The sequence below is a fragment of the Argiope bruennichi genome, chromosome 4, assembly GCF_947563725.1.
Source record: "Argiope bruennichi chromosome 4, qqArgBrue1.1, whole genome shotgun sequence".
Classification (NCBI taxonomy): domain Eukaryota; kingdom Metazoa; phylum Arthropoda; class Arachnida; order Araneae; family Araneidae; genus Argiope; species Argiope bruennichi.
Genome location: NC_079154.1, coordinates 5375116 through 5394773, shown reverse-complemented (window position 1 = coordinate 5394773; position 19658 = coordinate 5375116).

The following is a 19658-nucleotide window of genomic DNA, read 5'->3' as shown; positions in this document are numbered from 1 at the left end:
AATTCTGTCGTTTTTCCACAGTAACTTTTGGGCACATAAACACAAATGAAGTATTTTTTGTCATCTTGAAATTCAAATTTTTGACATCTTCACTGATCTCTATCTCATTTCCTACAATTTTTTCTGCTGTTTTTAAATTAATTTTATAAAATGTATTAAAAAAGTTGAATAAATGGGGATCATTTTGATGCAAGGAAAATTATTAGAACTCTGTTGCTGGACGGTGATAATATTTTGAACTACTCAACATTTTTCTTTTTTTTAAAAAATATTTCTTATGTATTTTTTAAATTCTTCTATGGCAACGCTTCCTATTCATTTTCAAGCAATTCGTGCTTAAAGCACCTGTCAGACTACCTAAGCAGATTCTGGAAAATCACTGAAAAAAAAGCATTTAAATCATACGTTTAACATTTTGTATCAGAAACAACAAGTTGGTTTATTTTCATGATTATTTTATTAATGAAAAATAAACTATTTAAAGTATTGTTTGAAAATGTTCATTTAAATCTTTCTTATATTTCAACATTTAAAAACAAGATTTGAAGTATTTATATAAAAGTATTATCATTTATCAAAACAATTGGCTAACAGCGATTAAAAAAACAATTTGGTTCTGTTGCCATTTTCAATTTTAAAAAAAACCTCAGTAGATAAAAGAACTTTTGATTTATAATATTTTATATAAAATTAGTTTTTACGTTAAAATTATTAAACATGATAGTAATTTAATCACGAGCTTGATATATCAACTTTTCTGTAATAATATATAGGTCATCAGATATAGATTGCCACATTTGGAAAAGAGAAGGGAAAAAAAAAAAAAATACGGCAAGGGTTGACTATCTAAAGTTCACCTGTGGGAGAAATGAAATCCAAATAATTTAGTTGCAATGTATCTGTATCAATTCATAGGCAGACCATATCATCGGCACCAATGCAAAAGCAGATGGCAATACTCTAGCAGAACATTAGTTTCAATCTATGTGGAAAAGGAAAAAACGTCTTTTGGAATAATACGTGTATCAGTGCGTATTTACAGGCAAAAAAAGTTCTGGCACAGCATCTGAGAAACCTATAAAGTTTCAACTAGTATGAAGTAAAACAGAGAATCACGAAAGAGAAATAAAAGAAGCTTTTATGAAGCCAATTCAGCGATTTTCCCTAATAAGTGGTAACCCCTGCTTTTATTTTGCCTACAGAAGGACTCTATCGACCCTTTTCTGCAAAAGCAATATGAAGTGTGAGAAACACGTTACCAGGTGTACAAATACGGCAGCAATTTCTGTCCCCAAATTTTCTTTTCCAAATATATGAGAAGCTTTCTTTTTTCTCAAACGAGAAAAGTTGGAAGAACACAAAAACATTTCTCTCTCTTTTTTGTTTATCTTGCAATGCATTTTCATCATCTTCTTTTTGTAGAAAAAATATTATAAAAGTGCATTGCTTTGAATATCAATAAAGGAAATTCATACTCTTTTAATTCACTGAAATTTTTAATTGATTTCTTTCTAAAAATGAAAATTTTTAAAGTTTGTGTGATTCAGTGATTGCTTATTGAGCTTTGTTATTTAATCGCAGTAATATCATGAAAGATTTTTTTCATACTTGGGGACTAGAAAAACTTGTTTAGAGTTCATTATAATTTCTTTCTTTTATCTGGAATTTGAATGATGTTCATATTACTTAATTATAAATTTAAGCTTTCTGTTGATTTTTTAACGCTGTGAATACACTTATAATATGTATCAAATAATTCCCTCATGAGTGTTAACTATAAAGTATATGGCTTAGAAACTAATATTCTTTATATACCGATAGTCAATTTTAAGACTAGTAGCTTTTAATTACACAAGAAATTCGTCAGTTCATAAATATTCGCTTTAATCTCAAACTATGAAAGAGACAAAAAAAAAAAAAATGCAACAAAAGGAAAAAACAATTACGGTAGATAATTTACAAATTTACATAAAATCACAGCCAAAAGGAAACATAACATCGTTTCCTTATATCTATTAAATTAAAATATAAGTTGCAGTGATTGAAATAATTATTATAAAGAAAATAATAAACTAAAAACATTTTAAATGAGCGGATGTTCTTTAAAAGAAAGAGATTCTTTACAAAATAATAATTATTGAGAAAAGATGTATTTTTAAGATGGATCTTTCGAGTCACGCTTAATTGATTATGATGGTAACACATGAATTGGCACAGATTTTTGAAGTTTCACATCAGCTGAAGAATACAATTAAATACTTTGAATTCTTTTGAAATAATGGATTTCAGCATAAACAATACACCAAATTAGTTAGTAGCCTAGTAGAATTATGTTTTGTATTCAGCTGACATTCAGACCTCTACCGTCAAAGTCCAGGTAGTTTACAAACAGGTTTAACATGATGAAAACTGATTCACAATTTGCGATTAGAATACTTTTATGTATAAAAATTGTTCGATTTGTAGATGCATTTTAAAACATTGCTCATAAAAAAGATGTAAACAATTTTACACTTATGTGTGAGAAAATTAGCAAATTGCTAATATTATTTTAAAGAAAATTTTTTACACCCGCATTCAGGATCTAACTTTGATCACCGGATGTGTAAGGAAGCTCTTCACCAAGACTGTTTTATTCTTTACCGACAGAAATAATTTACTAGTATGTTGCCTCATTCAGGATCTAACTTTGACCTTCGGATGTGTAAGTAAGCTCTTCACCAAGACTGTTTTATTCTTTACCGAGAAAAATAATAATTAGTATGTTAGCTATGGAATAAATTTGAAAATTATTTTCTCAGAATTGGAAGGTTATTTTGTTTTTAATTTTAAGGAGGGAATACATTATACTACCAATAAAGGCAAATTTCATCCCGATTTTAAGAACTGGTTTTTTTTCTTATGAAAGGCTTAATTTCCAACCTTGTTAGTTCCTAAGATAGTCCCTATAGTCAATGTTCAGATTGCAGTTCTAATATGATACAAATAAATCACAGCAGATGAATCATAATTGGTCTACCGCAAGGAGGCCTTGTATAAAAACCCTTTTCATAAATCTAAATACTGATTCCGATCAATTTTGATAAAAATCCCAATCCTTTTTATATTATTTGACGGGCTATGGTGCTATTGAGTTGCATATAAATAACAGACAAAAAATGATTGATTTGATCTGTGTATTTCACATACCAAGCGATTAGAATAATTATGGCAGAATAAAGACTCTACAACTTCTATTGAAAAGTCAGATGTCCCAAACTTAGCCCAAGTACATGGGTATAGTTTTTCTTCTAGAGACACCTTCAAGAGTAAGGTTATCCAGATTTGTAGGTTAAAAATTACTTTAAGGGATTAAATTTTCCAATATCTTGGGAAGCCAATTCAACCATTGGATTGAATCGACCCTTGAATAGAATCTTAGAGTGGTTCCCATAGTTCAGCCCCCTTTCCATAGTATCAGCCCAACTGTGATGAGGAACTCGGTACTTAATTGCTCGGTACTTAATTTTGAATACTGTTAGTTAAAACACAACAGGGAAGAACGTCAATAAGCGGTTTCGGTTTGCTTCATATTCCTAAGCGATGCCACGTCTTATTTCACTAGGTCCTTAGTTGGCATCTCCGTATTAAAAAAGATTTTTTAAATTTCAATCGTCTCTTATAGATTTAAAGGAGAATAATTTAAGAAAATGCCTTGAATTTTCTTATCGGAATCGTAAAAAGAATGTTATCTTTCAGTCCCTTATCTGCCGTAATGTATTAGAAATATGAAAGCCTTTGTGTGTTTGTTTACCGGGAATCACGTCCTTTGTTTCTTTCCTTATCGCGTAATTCTCCTGTATAAAGTGAACTTTGCGAAAGATTGAAAAGAGTGGGGCCTATCTGGATCCATTTCTCAACAGAAGGGCCCTGTCTTTGCTTACATGGGGTAATCGAGGAGGTGTCTTAAACGATCTCTCACACAAAGCGTCATTTGAATTGTTCAATCTTCAAGAAATCGCTCTCGGGGAGGAGGAGAAAAGACAAAAACAACAGAAGGGCCCGGGAAATAAAATACAATAAAGGAACCCTTCCCTGGGCGAATCGTTTTCGGCAGTTTAAAGCTGATTGGACGGAAAATATATGCTACAATTCAGCCTCCCGATGGCTTTCGAGACAGTAATGGCGGCCCTTTCAAACAAAAACTTTCTAATGGAAGGTACCCAGTGTGTAGAGGGGGAAAGAGGTGGACAGAGGCAGAGAAAGGGTGGACCAGGTTGAAATCGTTTGACTCACACTAGGTCCCAGCTGCTTAGATGGAATGGGAATATTGCACTTTTTGGGGGGTCGGCGTCATATTTAGGGCTAAGATATAGCACGCACACGTCAGCATTTGGAAGAAAGACATTCATCTACTTGATATTTTCTTTTATTTATTTATTTATTTTTGTGTATGCGATGGAAATATTTCGGTGGAAGGATTCGAAAACTGATTTTTTTCTTACTTTTTGAAATGGAAAAATATAAAGAAAATACTGGAAATGAAGTTAGAAGGAAAAGGGCTTTGGAAATAAAACAAGTTAAAGGCGCAGAATGAGTATCCATCATTCAGTCGGCCCCAAAGTGATGCGGATATGCTTTTTTTTTTTTTTTTTTTTTGTTGTTGTTCTTTTGGATTTAAAATTTTTCACAAAAGATTATTGGCTTATAAAAATGCAAAATGCTTTTTTTTTTTGTCTTTCTTAAATTTTTCAAAATAGAAAAAGAGAAAAAGTAAATAAATAGATTATGGAAAATCAATATTATGTCTCAAATATAATTTTGTAATGATAAGTTTTTTATGAAGTTTCGAAAAATTAATATATTTTGAGAAACGTAAAATTTAGATTTCTCATATTAATAATTAAGCAGTAAATTAAGTTAGTATTTTCAATATATGTGGGTTTCCTACATGTAATTTTTAATAATGATTTATTTTTATCCTGGTTCCATTTCTAGACTATTAAAGATAGCTTAGGTATTTAAATACTATGCAGTTATTTGATGTGCTGTTGGAACATTTTGGTGGGAAATTAGAACAATCCATAGTCATAAGATTTGAAAAAGAATATTCTATAAATAAATGTGAACACGATGAATTTATGTGAATACTTATTGATTTATACTTATAATAATTTAAGAATACCAAATTCACAGCTTCCAGAGTACTTTATCACACCAGAAGCTAATGCATGAAATTTTAGTGAATGTTGGCCATTTTTTTTATGGATATATATTTTACCTAGTTTCCACTATTGGATTACAGTGCTGCTCAGTGATTACAATGAAATTAAAACTGCCTTCATTGTTTCATCAAACATTGAAATGTTTGATTTTTTTCCATTGTTGAAAACTGAAGAAGGATTTTGTTTAATATTTTAGTTTACGAAATGAATAAGAAATTAAAGCTAAAATACCACGGAAATTAAAAGATAGATGACCAGATAGATGTTTTTAATGGCGGTAAAATGAACTAGTTCCATTAGGAACGTTCATAATGAATATAACATATGTAAAATATTAAAATAACACTGCTTTAAAGTCTGACAATTTGGCAGAATCATGGACATTATGCTACATCAGGTCGAAACGATTTAACTGAGATTAAACATAACCGATACCTCTGAAAGATCAACCGACTGCCAAAGGCAATTTATTGATATTTATTCATAGATATAACACATTTTTTTTAAAACTTCATAGCTTTCAATACAGATATGTATTGTGAATATTTTGTTATAATTTGTTAGGTTCCAGTGTATAATAATTTTTTTAAATATATTCTCTTCTTTTGTTTAGAGCCCTATCTAAAAATTACATTTTCCTCAATGGATTTGAGACTAATTCTGATTAGATTCGATGAACTTTTTCTCTTGTCATTCCCTTGAGTTTGTTGATAATTTAAAAAATGAGGATATTGTTTAATAGTTATTATTTTTTTTTTCAATATTTTTCAAATTGAGAGACTAAAAACCTGGAAGATAAAGTTGCCTTTGAAGCCGAGGTTGAGCTATGAATAGATTAAATTAAAAATTGTTTGAAATGTATTAATAATAGATGAATCTGAGGGATTCTTCAGTGATAACTCTTAAAAGCTGAATGTTTGTTTCTGTTCTAATGGATGGTGATCTATCCATACAAACAATCAAGATTGTATTGATATATCAATACAATTCTTATATCAAGATGTTTCTCTGAGTTATTTTGATTATAATCTGTCCTTCTTCAAATCAGAAAATCCCTAATTTGGCATATGTTTTTGGCAATAAACCAAACTGCAGATTTTTTAAAGTAGATATTCAGGGACACTTTGTACAAAAAGGGGAAAACATCTTAAGAAGGAACAGAACTTTTCATAATAGTAAAGTAAGAAGATAGTTAAAAATGAAATACCAATTTCTTTGCTAGATAGATTCTATGAGAAGTAGAAGATGTATGAATTTTATGGATAAAGTGAAATTTTAAATTCTTTATTTTGAATCAGTATCAATTAGTTTTTTTTTCATATAACAAGAAAATAATTGTATGTTTTACAAACAGCGAAAATATTAATGCTATAAAAAGGTAAAACATCTGTAGGCATCGAAATTCAGTATGTCCGTTTGCAATTTTGTTAGTAAATTACTGAATAAGCTTTTCATACAGGTAGTTTGAAATTTCCAACTAGTGAGATATAACTGATTAGATATTGGAAATTCAATTATATTTAAGTTTATCTTGGGAAACTATAGGCTAGAACTTTGCTAGAAATTTTCGCTTTATGTATAGACTAAAGGTACACGAGCTATGGAAGAATAAATTAAACTTTGCCAAATTCTATTAAGAAGACTATCTTATTTGGAATGAATGTCCATTTGCTAACTACAGAAATTTCAAACAGCTTTTGCTATATACACTGCCGATATTTGCCTTCAAACGGACTAAAATATATGCATGTGTCTGTTGACATTTTAATTCCATCGATTAGATTGCATTCATGCAAAGTTTGCGCAGTAAAATTCTCTAACCTACTTATTCGAAATCTCTACAGCGTAAATTAGCGAATATTTTGGGTAGATAGGTTGAGAAATATATACGCATGTTTGCGTCAAAACTATTATGAACTCATTCTATTCATCTCAGTTCCAAGCAAATAATAACTGATTCGTAAAGTATACGAAGCAAATAGCATGTTTGGAAAGAAAATTCTACCAAAAATCGTGTTTAAAGATATAAAATAGATAAAAATATGTTTTATGCAAATGTAAGAATCAATGTAACTTCCTAAAGAATACATTTAGAAACAAACTTCAAATAGTTTCATTAAGAAGACTATTTTTTCAAAAATTAAGAATTTGAATTTAAAAAAAAAGATTTGATATATTTGCAAAAAGTCAACTTTTTATGTAATTACCAACTTTAAAACACTTTATAATTCTCGTTTATATATATAAGAAAATTTTTGCTTGCAGTGGTAGCATAAGAGATTTGTAGCGAAAAATGTTTTAAAAGTTAATTACTTTAATTGCTACAATTTGAAGATAAACAATAATTTCGGTATACCGACAACCATTTGAAAGCATTTCTTAAAATTAATCATAATTTATTTTGAATTTGAAGAAATTTTTCTCAGCGATTCAAGCAAAACTATGTACAATATTGTAACGAAACTTGTTCTAACTTGGCGCGGGCAGAATGGCTCAGTAGTAGAACGATATGAACTGAAAGCGACAGTTCGTAAGGTCGTATCTGACTGCAGGCAAGGTGTCTAAAAAATCTTTTGTTATTGATTTATCTTCCGTTATTTCTCGTTTGTTCTAGAATGTTCTTATGATTTCTGTATCTTTCTAAATCTGGAAGATTCGAGTCATTTCGTCTTGTGGATAAAAACAGGTTTAGTCCCTTGAATAAAGTATCGAGTTGAGATTATCGAATCTTACCTTTGACTTTAGTTAAGCACGATTTATCTACGCGTATTAATATTATTATATGCAACATTTCTTAAACAAACCAGGACGTTTTAAGTGAATTATCACATTGTTGAAGTCTTGTTCCAATGTATTGTTCATAATGACAATAATAATATGATAATTTCATACAATCAACGAAAAAGGTGCAAATTTTGTAATAAAAATAATTTAATTGTTAGAAATGTTATCATGATTTTCAGAATGGAATAGAAATTGGCGCTTTATGAAACAAAAGCCAATATCGATTATGCTGTGCCAGACAAAAAGTTAAAAGATAAATGAAAACTAAAAAGCATTCTAAATAGAAATAATAATCATTTAAATAATTTTTTAAAGCTGATGGTGCAATGTAATTTTAACAAATATTATTTCTTAACCAAATCAGAGAAATAATTAAATCAATTTTTTTAAAAAATCCCAAAATATAACCTGAATTCTGAATGATAAACCAATATTTCTAAGAAAATCGAAACGGTTTTTAGTACAATAGGCTTAGATCTTACATATTCATTTGTTAGATTAATGCAGACAACGAAATGACTTCGAGTATGTTTCAAACGTAAATATGCGTCGATGCGCGCTGCCTTTGATTCATTTCCTCTTCAATGTCCAAAAACCCAGATTTAACAATTATGGCAAATTAATCTCAGGGCATTAGAAACTTCTGGTTTTAAACCGAAATAACTTTATTCAGCAGTAGATGATGCCACAACTATTCTGATATTTAGTTGACCTACAGTATTGAGAACTCAATATTATTTGTTCTTAAAACTGAGAATGGACAGGAAATATTTCCAATATAATCTTTTGATTACTAAAATACAGCCGTAGACACCAAGGCATCATTCAGTTTGAATATGGCCCATAAAGACTTGATTTTGGAAAGAAGAATTTGAATTTTGTATGTCGCGATGTTCATGAAAAGGAAGCATGTATTCTCATGTAATTATCTATTGTATTATCTGGATTCGGAATGGGGTGTTTGCAATTCATGAATTGGTCTTTTACATTTTGGAATTCATTTCATCATTCAATTTGCAATTCATTTAGCAATACATTTCTAGTTAACGGTGAATTTCTCATTTAAATTTAACAAATAAATTTTGTCTGGTTCGACAACTTATTTAATATACAAAATGCACTTATTTTTAAATTTTCATTTTGCGATGACTAACAAAGCTGATAAAAACCAAAGTCATGGAATGGAATTAATCTGGAAGAATTAGGGGGTAACCTTAAACCGGCTACTCCGACCCGCCCTGAGACACACGGAAAAACCAAAATGGCAAGGCAGCAGTAAAAGCAACAGTGGCAGGAACTGGGGTTCTGTCTTAAGGACCACCGATCAAATATAACCCTTCCCTTGGGAAGTACTTCCTATCATCGATGGGAGGAGGAATCAGGGAGTAAAAGGCTTAAAACCCTATTATGTTATTATTATTATTCATTAGAACATTTCCTATTGAAAATTTGTAACATTTTTCTTCTAATACAAACTCAAATCTTATACTGGGGAATTAAAATAATATCAAACCCAACTTCAATAAGTGATTATAGACATTAAATTAACAAAGAATTACGCCTATTTTACAACTTTCGAAGGACCACAGATATTGTGATGTAAATCAGAAGGAAGGTGTAAATACACCCATGTCCATAAATTAAGGATAATTCAGAGTCACGCGGAAACTCTAAATACATATATCACTCGTAAAATGCCTACACACATTTTCAAAACTCATATGCATATTGCAGGAAGCCACCAGATGACACCGATAGTACATCACAATGACGAAACTGTAAGAGAGTGATGTATAAAGAATACAGGAAAAGAAGTAAAATTGTTCGCAAAGAATTAAAATTGTTTTTTTTTTACGTGGTAGAATTATCGGCCGTCTGGAATCTGGGCGTACCTAGCTGGAGCTATCCTAGAAACTTGGAATCGTTCAGAGTGTCATCTCCAGGCTTTAGCAACGATTCCAAGATGATGCTAATGTGAGTAGACGTTACAGCACAGGTCGCCGGTAATGAGGACCGGTATTTGGCAGTTACTGCGAAAAGAAACAGAAGGACCACGACATCAGAGCTGTCTCGTCAGCTCTCTTCAGCCACTGGTACGACATTTTCAAGGCAGACCGTGTACAGACGATTAGGGCAGATTGGTCTATATGCTGGTAGGCTCGTCAGATGTGTTCTACTTTCTGTAACTCACTGTCGCCTGCGGTTAGTCTGGAGTAGAGAGAATGCATTGTAAACACCGCAACAGAGGTTAGTGTGATGTTTTCAGACGAATCCAGGTTTAGCTTGCAGTCTGATTCTCGTCGGACTTTCATATGAAAGGTGCCAGGTCGCCCGTTACCACCAAGAACACATCATTGAACGACACCGTTACGATAGTGCAGGATTGCTCGTTTGCGGAGGAATTATTCTGGGTTCCAGAACTGACCTGCATGTTCAACTTGGAATGACAAGCCAAATCTATCTGGACGTCATTCTGGATCTACATGTACGTTTGTTTCGGGACGCCATTTTGAGTACAATTCGTGTTTATGGATGACAACGCCCGTCGTCACAGTGCAAACCCCGTAAACGAATGCCTTCGATCGGAGGATATCACTCGTATGGACTGGCCAGCATTTTCACTGGACTTGAATCCAGTAGAGCATGAGGGAGACATACTTGGTGACTAGTTGCAGCCTGTCAAATACCTCCTACACGTCTACCGGAACTTAGGAGATTATTGCTTGCTGAGTGGTATAATATTCCCGAAGATCAGATCGATAATTTGATTATCAGCGTACCTAAGCGTCGTACGGACTGTATTGCATCGTCTAGGAGACATACTATGTATTAACATATAGCATCGTTTTTTGCTCTTTACCTTTTGTTTAATAAATAGGCTTTACAAATAAGTCACATATTGTTTTTGCTTCTGACTCTTTCTTTTACAGAACTTGCATTATCTTTAATCTATGGACATGAGTGTAGTAAGGAAATATTTACATATGCATATTTACTTAGCAATTATTGAGAGGGTCCCGAAAAAGAAATTGCTAATGTCGGGAAGTTTTAGAGACAGAATGAAAATGCAAAGTATAACTTTGCATTATTCATCGTGATTTACAAGATTGGAAATGAAATGTAAAGGAAGCATTTTCTCTATAAGAAGCAACATCTCTTTAGAATTAAATGCTTTGATGCATATTTTTAGTGAACTGCTTGATCCACTCAGATGGGAAAGAACAAGCAGAATAAACCCAATAAAAAATTCCATAATGCCGAAAAAATTAGATTCCATCTCTTTTCACTTTAGCTTGCAGCTGTAATTCGCAACACTGTAGAGACAAACTCGGACAATGCAGATATGATTAATTGTCTATGAAAGTGTTGATTGAAACGGAAGAGAGATTCTCCAACAAATGATTGTTCAGTCATAAAACATCTGAATACTTGCATCAGCAATTTTTGAATCGAAATGCATTCGTTGTAATCAACCGAGCCTTAAGAAAATTAGATAATTTCTCCACTGCCATTGTACGGTTAGTAATAAGGATTCCGGTCATTCTTTTGATCCTCTTTAACAGTGGATATTTCATGTGATTTTCTAATTTATAAGTCATTTCCTGTTAACTTCTCGTTGTTTTTATCATTATGTATACACTTTATATTTCCAAAATTATGATGCAAGACTTCTGATAAAGATATTCTGATAAAAAATTCTTGACTTAATATGTACTGCCATCTATACAAGTTCGATCTGTGTTATTTTAATCTTTCAGCACATTATAATATCTTTAGATAAAAACTACTTTTTAAATTAAAGATATTATTTAGTGATTCTGTGCCTATATAACTGAATTTTTTTTAATTGTTCTGCCATTACGCCATCCAAATCAAAAATAAGAAATCTGCTTCCAATGCCAAGCTGTTTTTTTTTAAAATCACATTCCCGGTTCTTCTAGACTGCCATACTATCTACAAATTACACAACAGGAATTACGTTAGTTACAAAATGTAATGGTCCGTTTCATTTTTAGCTACCAATTTTGAAAACTCTCGAAAACAAATTTTCTCAAATTTTAATTAGATTTTCAATTGATTAAAATTCTTCAAAGTTATGACATATTCTTTTTGATTCACCGGTGTCCTTTACATTATTGTGTAATTTTTTGTTTATTAAATAAATTTTCAGAATTAATTTTAAACATAAATATTCTATTATTGTAATGAAATTCAAGAAAATAGGATTATTTTACAAAATCTATTTTCTGATTTTAAAATTAATTATTATTTAAAAAAACTCTTCATTTAGAAATTATTTTCAAAGAAGTGTTTTTATTTATTTTTTCTATTAAATACATTAATTCTTTTAAGATTGCGTCTTGTCTTTATTTTCGTTATATAAAAGAAATTCTTAAACCTGGAATCTAATGGCTGATGCAATCAAATTACATTATCAAACTGCAATATCTTATCTTTAAGGAGAGAATTCTCGTTTTTTATTCCATTTAATATTCTTTTTGAATGAGATGAATATATAATAAATGAGAAAAATTCTTCTGTTTTCTGAAATTTAGTTTAACCTTATTTATCAAAAACTATAAAAAGGGATTATGTTATTTATTTGCATGAAATTACAAAATGTTTATAAACATAAAAAATATATTGCGTTATATATTGAAATGATAATTGGAAAAGATTTTCTTGCAATCAACTTCGAAAACAAATATAATTTTTTTTCAATCTGATTAGTACCATTGAAGTCGAAATTCTTTACAGGTGCTTAGTTAAAAAAAAGTATAAATAAATAAAAAGCAAACTTCAGAAATAATTAATTAATTTTCAAATTCTTAAGTATATTGAAAATAATAAGATGAAAAATAAACTGCAATCTAGTTTTTCAGAAGTCTTCTGAAGACTGAAAATAATAAATTTTAAATTGAAGGATGGTAATTATTTTATTTAGTTTCGTATTTATTTTGGAAAATAAGAATTATTTTAAATATTTTTATAGCTTTAAGAAGAATTCTTATGAAACCTCCTTAAACTAAATCAAGGAAATAAATTCCAAAATTATTTTTAAGGCTTTTATCCTAAAAAGCTGAAAAATTAACATTTTAAGAACATGATAATGGCAAATTTAACAAAGCTATTTAACGAGAGCGACACATTTAAGAAAAGTGATTTTTAGAAAAATATTCAGCAAAACTTATAGATAATGCTTTTTAAGAATTTTAGTTAAATTGAGGATTAATTGGGTGCTCATAATTATCAAAGTTTTTACAATGTGTTTAAATTTCCCATTCTTAAACTTCAGTGAGATATCATTTTAAATTTTAATATATCTGAAAATTTATAGTATTTTATAGTTCTTAAAATATATACAAGCAATACTTCGACCTAGCCAGAAGCCATGCGGGAAACTTGATGGGGCCACCAAATAGCAATCCCATTTCTTTGTTTGGACATTAAATTGTTCTCATTCAAAAATAAAATAAATGAAATTTCATCAGTTTTTGTTGTATTGAGTTAATGGCGAACCAAAGAAATCATTGATGTATTCCTTCAAACTTTAAAGAGGTGATGGCACACATATACAAAATACGTGTAAAAAAACTGATTCAATTTTTGCTAACAGCTTCAAATTATGCTTGACTTTAAATTTATTATAAATTATAAGATGATATCACAAAGGAACATAACATACCTTAATTTGGAACTTTACGTTGTACAGGAATCATATAGTATTAAAGAAATGGAATCAGCCATAATAAAGCCGGCATTGATTTCCATCATTTTTATACATCATTTAATGCATAAAAATGAATGTTTATTTGTTCGTATTTTATGCGCTGTACGTACCGTTCATCCGATTGCGATAAAACATTGCCAAATTATTGTTTGCACTTACTCGAAGATTATAGATATAGTACAGTTATGCGAATCTAATATACAAAAATAATTTTTTTTTCGTACATTATGTGGTGCCGTACCGTTCATCCAATTGCGATAAAACGTTGTCAAATTATTGCTTGTAGTAGCTCAAAGATTATAGGCACAGTACAATTATGCGAATCTAATATATAAAAATAAATTTTTGTTTGTTCGTATTTTAAGTACTTAAGCGATAAAACTTTGCCAAATTATTGTTTGCACTTGCGCGAAGGTTATAGGCACAGTACAATTATTAAATCTAAAGCAAAAATAACCAGAGTAAATATTATTTATACTACTCCTTTATATATCTTTCAATTTCAATGAATGTATTCATTGTCGATAAGAAAATAAGTATCATTCTCTCTATCATTCCTAGTTAAACAAGATAGCTATTTCAAATTTCAAACGATATTTGCAAAATTCTTTCTTCTGCGGCAGCAATTCACCGAGAGCAGCTAGTAGTACATAAAAATCAAAAATACATAACTTTGCGACTTACTTTTTATATAAAAATACGTGAACCAGCATTTTTAATTTTGTTCGTGATTAGACAATAATATGTAAGACGCTTACCTGAGAAATTTCTCCCTTTATCTCAACTTGACTTTACAATAAATCTTTGACTCTTCAGAAAGCAATAAACTGTTATTGACCACACATTTATGAGGTCTCAAGTACAGATTATAACACAAAAACGGCCACAAAATTATAATATTTCAGCAACAACAATCATAGACCACAAAAATATAGCACTTCAATAACAAGTAGATATAATCTTCAAGATGACAGCATTTTAGCAGGCAACAGCCATAGACTCCAAAGATCATGACATTTTAAAAAGCAACAGTCGTAGACTGCAATATTATCACATTTTTAGAAAGCAGCAGTCATATAATGCAAAATTATCACATTTTAGCAAGCAACAGTCATTGACTGCAATATTACATTTATAGACTGCAAGATTATGATGTTTCAACAACAGTATTAAAAATATTCCGTTGATTTTTATACCTTTTTTCCATTTTTTTCATTCTCTTGAAACATTTCACCTTATTCTTAAATTTTACTTCGAAGTATTTACCTTTTTAAAAAAGAGTAACAAAATGTGATAAAGAAAGACACTTTAATAATAATTGAATATCTTGGATTTTGATTCCTCTAATAAAATGCTTATACATTATACGTAATTGGAATATCTCAACTTATTATTCATTTTTTAAATGCCAATCCTACATTTCTTTCACTACCAATTCTTCAGAAGTTTTATAATTCTTCGTTGCCTAATCAATGAACCTGTAAAGATATTTTTTTGGTATTTGTTCTCGAGAACGAGACATTTGCTGATTAGGTAATTAAAACTTTTGCCAAGCCCGCCCAATAACTTAATAAACTACTTAATTCAACTTAATAATAAGCTGGTTTTAACTGAGTTAAATGAGGATTTATGAACATATTTTTTAAGCGACAAAGAATAAAAAAATGGAAACCTAGGATTGTGAAGGAATGTAAGACACAATTTCCAACGAATGCAAGTAGCCTAGAGAAACAACAATCGCATTAATTTGGATAAAAATGGAGCTTAATGAGCTTATCTCTCACAATAATTTATAAATCTGGTATCGGGGCGTTGTTGTGAGGCTACTGTTATACTCATAATTGTTCCATTTTTTTTTGCGTGTGTGTGTAGATGTGAATAAGACCACTGAAGTGAAAACTGCAGGAGGTCCAGATTTTAAACCTGGCTCTTTTCGATGAAATTAAATATAAAAAGTACTGCGTATGAAAGTCAAGGAAAGAACACCATAGATGAATATTCTTAGTTTTAATGAATATTATTAAAAATATTATATTTTACCTTTATTTTTGCTATATACATACCTCTACTAATATGTATTTGTACACCCAGGCAAATGAGGATATCTGCGGTTCTGATCTACGTCACGCCTTCTGAACACTTAAATATCGTGTAGGAAACAGCATTGGCATTAATCACATGCAAGATGTCATGAGATTCAGAGATGACTGGCATCAAAAAAAAAAGTGTAATTGTCGAATATCATAAAAAAGGCCGATCCTTAAGGAGCATATCTAGCAAATATTCCAAAATCAACAGTGGCATTTGTGATTAAGAAGGTGAGTAGGGATTATCGAAATATGCTTCGAACCGGCAGACCCACAAAATTAAGAGATGAATACCGACTAGTTCTGTCCAAAAAAACTCGAAAAAGAAACGGCTAAACCGAGAGCCCACATACACCAAAAGTTTCAACAAGCATCTGGGACTGTTGTTTTGATAAATACCATCAGCACGGAAACACATTTATTTGGTTTCCATGGTTGTGCTTTTGCCCATAAGCCTTTATTAAATAATCTAACCGTGCTGCTTGGTTGAGGTGGTATAATGCCTGTCGAAATTGATCCGTAGATTAATGGAAAACAGGTTATCTGGAGTGATGAATCAAGAATCAATATCTAGCAGTCAGATGGCAGAGAGTGGGTTTGGCGTCTGCATGGAGATCGCTTTTTGCCAGAATGCATTGCGACTGCTGTAAAGTTTGGCGAAGGTGGAGTTATAGTCTGGGGATGCTTCTCGTATTATGGGCAGAGTCCCTTGATCCCAATTCATGGTAAACTCACTGCCGACTCCGACTCAACAGTTTTAGACAACAAGTTTCTTTTTACGCTATGGCAATTTTACTGGTTGGATCACTGTTATTTCCCGGATATTAACGCCACTTGTCAGGTTTTGAGGTTGGATTGGTATGTCACCAGTGGGGTGAGTCGACTAGGCTGGTCTGCTCAGTGTCCTGGCGTAAATCCTATAGGAAACCTCTGGGAAGAGGCGGATTGCCAAAGTAAGGGGTAAAGAAACGTCCAAAAATCGATGGAAAGACTTGCCTGTCTTTTCCAAGCCGAGTTATAGAAAATACACTGTCCATTGGGCACACTTGTGGAATACTCCGAAGGATCAAGGCTGTAATTGCCTCAGGTGGAGGATTTACCAACTATTGAATATAAATAAATAATGTATGTTTATCTCTTTTATCACAGGTGTCCAATTACTTATTGGTTGATAGTATATTATATATATATATATATATATATATATATATATATATATATATATATACACACAGGGTGTTGCCGAATTCGACCGACAAATTCATAGGGGTGATAGTACGCATCAGGAGGATAAAGAATCACTATAAAACATGGGGTCCCAAACGACGTTTAGTAGGTGAAAATAGCAAAAATATAGGGAATCCGAGAATTATTAGAAACGGTAAAAAATTAATAAAAAATGACAAATGATGTTTCGACTGCGAATTTTTTTAAAGTGAAAGCACAATCTTTAAAGTTTTTCTTTTTTTCTTTCTTGCTGGTAACATGTCGATTTGATGATCCAGGGGGTTGTAAATTATCGAAAACGAAAAAGTAGTTTATAATCCTTATCTGCAAAAATATTAGGACTTGAAGAAAAATAAAATCGTGAAAATGTAAGGAATTTTATATTTTATAATTTGATATAACCGTGTAGTGTGAGAGCTGGAGAGTTTTAAAGATATTCAAGAAAAACTAAAATGGGAACCAGAAAACATCGCTGCAACATCAATACCGATGTTCGCAGAGAGTTGTCAAATTCGAAAGACAGAGCGAAGATAATAGGCATTAAGTAGATGAAAAATTACCAGAAAACATGGGGGTTGCAGATAACGTTTATTCAGTGAAAATTGCAAAAATCAGACATCGAAAAGACTCTGAGTCTGGCGAAGAGAATGGTCCTATGAATGCGAAGATTAGGAACTAGGTAATCGAGAAGAAGCCTTTTCCTATGTAAATTCTTCATGCGTTCGAAAAAAATAAAAGCAGCTAGGAAATATTCATTAATGAGCATTGTAGAATGGATGGTTGTTAAATTTCATTTTCAAACAAGAGGTCAGATTTCACGAATGCAACTAAAATGTGCTGGTGCTCCGTCATGCATTAACCAATTGTTCTGGCGTACAATTGTCGGTGTCCCCAGCAGTAAATACGAAAGAACGTGCTGGAAGAAAACAAGGTACTTTGTGCCGCTGAGGCTTTCGAGCAGAAGATACGTTCCAAATAGATGAATCTCCCCAGTTGTAATATCAAATTGTGTAGTACGTTCGACGAGATAGTGATGTGGGAATGTTCGAATGACCAAATATTGCATTTTGCATGTTGTAGAAACATTCTCTCGTAAAACAGGCTTTGTTTGAGAAAAAAACTCTAGCAAAAAAAGTGTGCATCTTCCTGTGTGGTATCGAGCATCCAGCATGATAACTCCACCCGATTTTCGATTTACATTGAAAACGATACCTATGACCCTATGTTTTCTGGTAATTTTTCATCTACTTAATGCCTATTAGCTTTGCTCTGAATTTGTCTTTCGAATTTGACAACTCTCTGCGAACATCGGTATTGATATTGCAGCGATGTTTTCTGGTTCCCATTTTAGTTTTTCTTGAATATCTTTAAAACTCCCCAGCTCTCACACTACACGGTTATATCAAATTATAAGATATAAAATTCCTTACATTTTCAAGATTTTATTTTTCTTCAAGTCCTAATATTTTTGCAGATAAGGATTATAAACTACTTTTTCGTTTTCAATAATTTACGACTCCCTGGATCATCAAATCGTTATGTTACCAGCCTGAAAAAACATTTTAAGAACGTGCTTTCACTCAAAATAATTCATAGTTGAAACACCATTTTTTTAAATTAATTTTTTACAGCTTCTAACAGTTTTCCGACTCCACATATTTTTCCGATTTTCACTACCCCACTGAATTTGTCGGTCGAATTCGGCAACATCCTATATATATATATATATATATATATATATATATATATATATATATATATATATATATATATATATGTGTGTGTGTGTGTGTGTGTGTGTATTATATATATAGATATATAGTTTAACTTTTTTCTAAAAGAATCTAAAAAGCACTTTAAGTTTCAGGGCACAAATTGATAAGGGAGGTAAAAAACACACACAAAAAAAAACAGCTTGGATAATGTACGAAAATGTAATGTAAAAATCTGTAATCTGAGTTGCAGCAAAAATGGAATATTTGGAGATGCTTTACAGTCGGTACGTGCAGACATTTTTCTTCATAAAAGTTGCTCAGATTATTATTTTTTTTGACAGATCTACGAAATAGGCGTGCCTTTATTAACGATCTCTTTCAAATGCATCTGTCATTTCGCTAAAAAAGAATTCAGATCTGATGATTTTGTATAAAAATGGACATGTCAGTTTTCTCCACATTGGTAAACTGTTTCTAGTTTCATATGTTATTCTGACTTTTCGTATACTTCTCTTAACATTTTAGGATCAGCTTCCTTGTATGTAATTCCGTTTTTGAGCACTATTTTCTTAATAATGTTTTAGAAAACCGTCCTGGATACCTGGGAAAGGTTTGCAAAATACCGAAATCCACGCTGGATTTAAAACATTTTCTAAAAATGTTTTAACATTTTTCAAGAATTCTTAATATAATAAACATCTATTTGCTAAGAAAATGAAAAGCAATATTGTGTTGGAAAGAAAATTATTGCATTATTACGTGAATACTTTCGAGTACGTTTTCGTACATTTTAATGAATTCTCAATTTTATCAAATACAATAAAAATAAATATTTCCAAAGTCGTTGCTAGTCGTTTCTTTCTTTGCTGCTTGATATTTTTAATACACACACACACATGGAAAAAATATT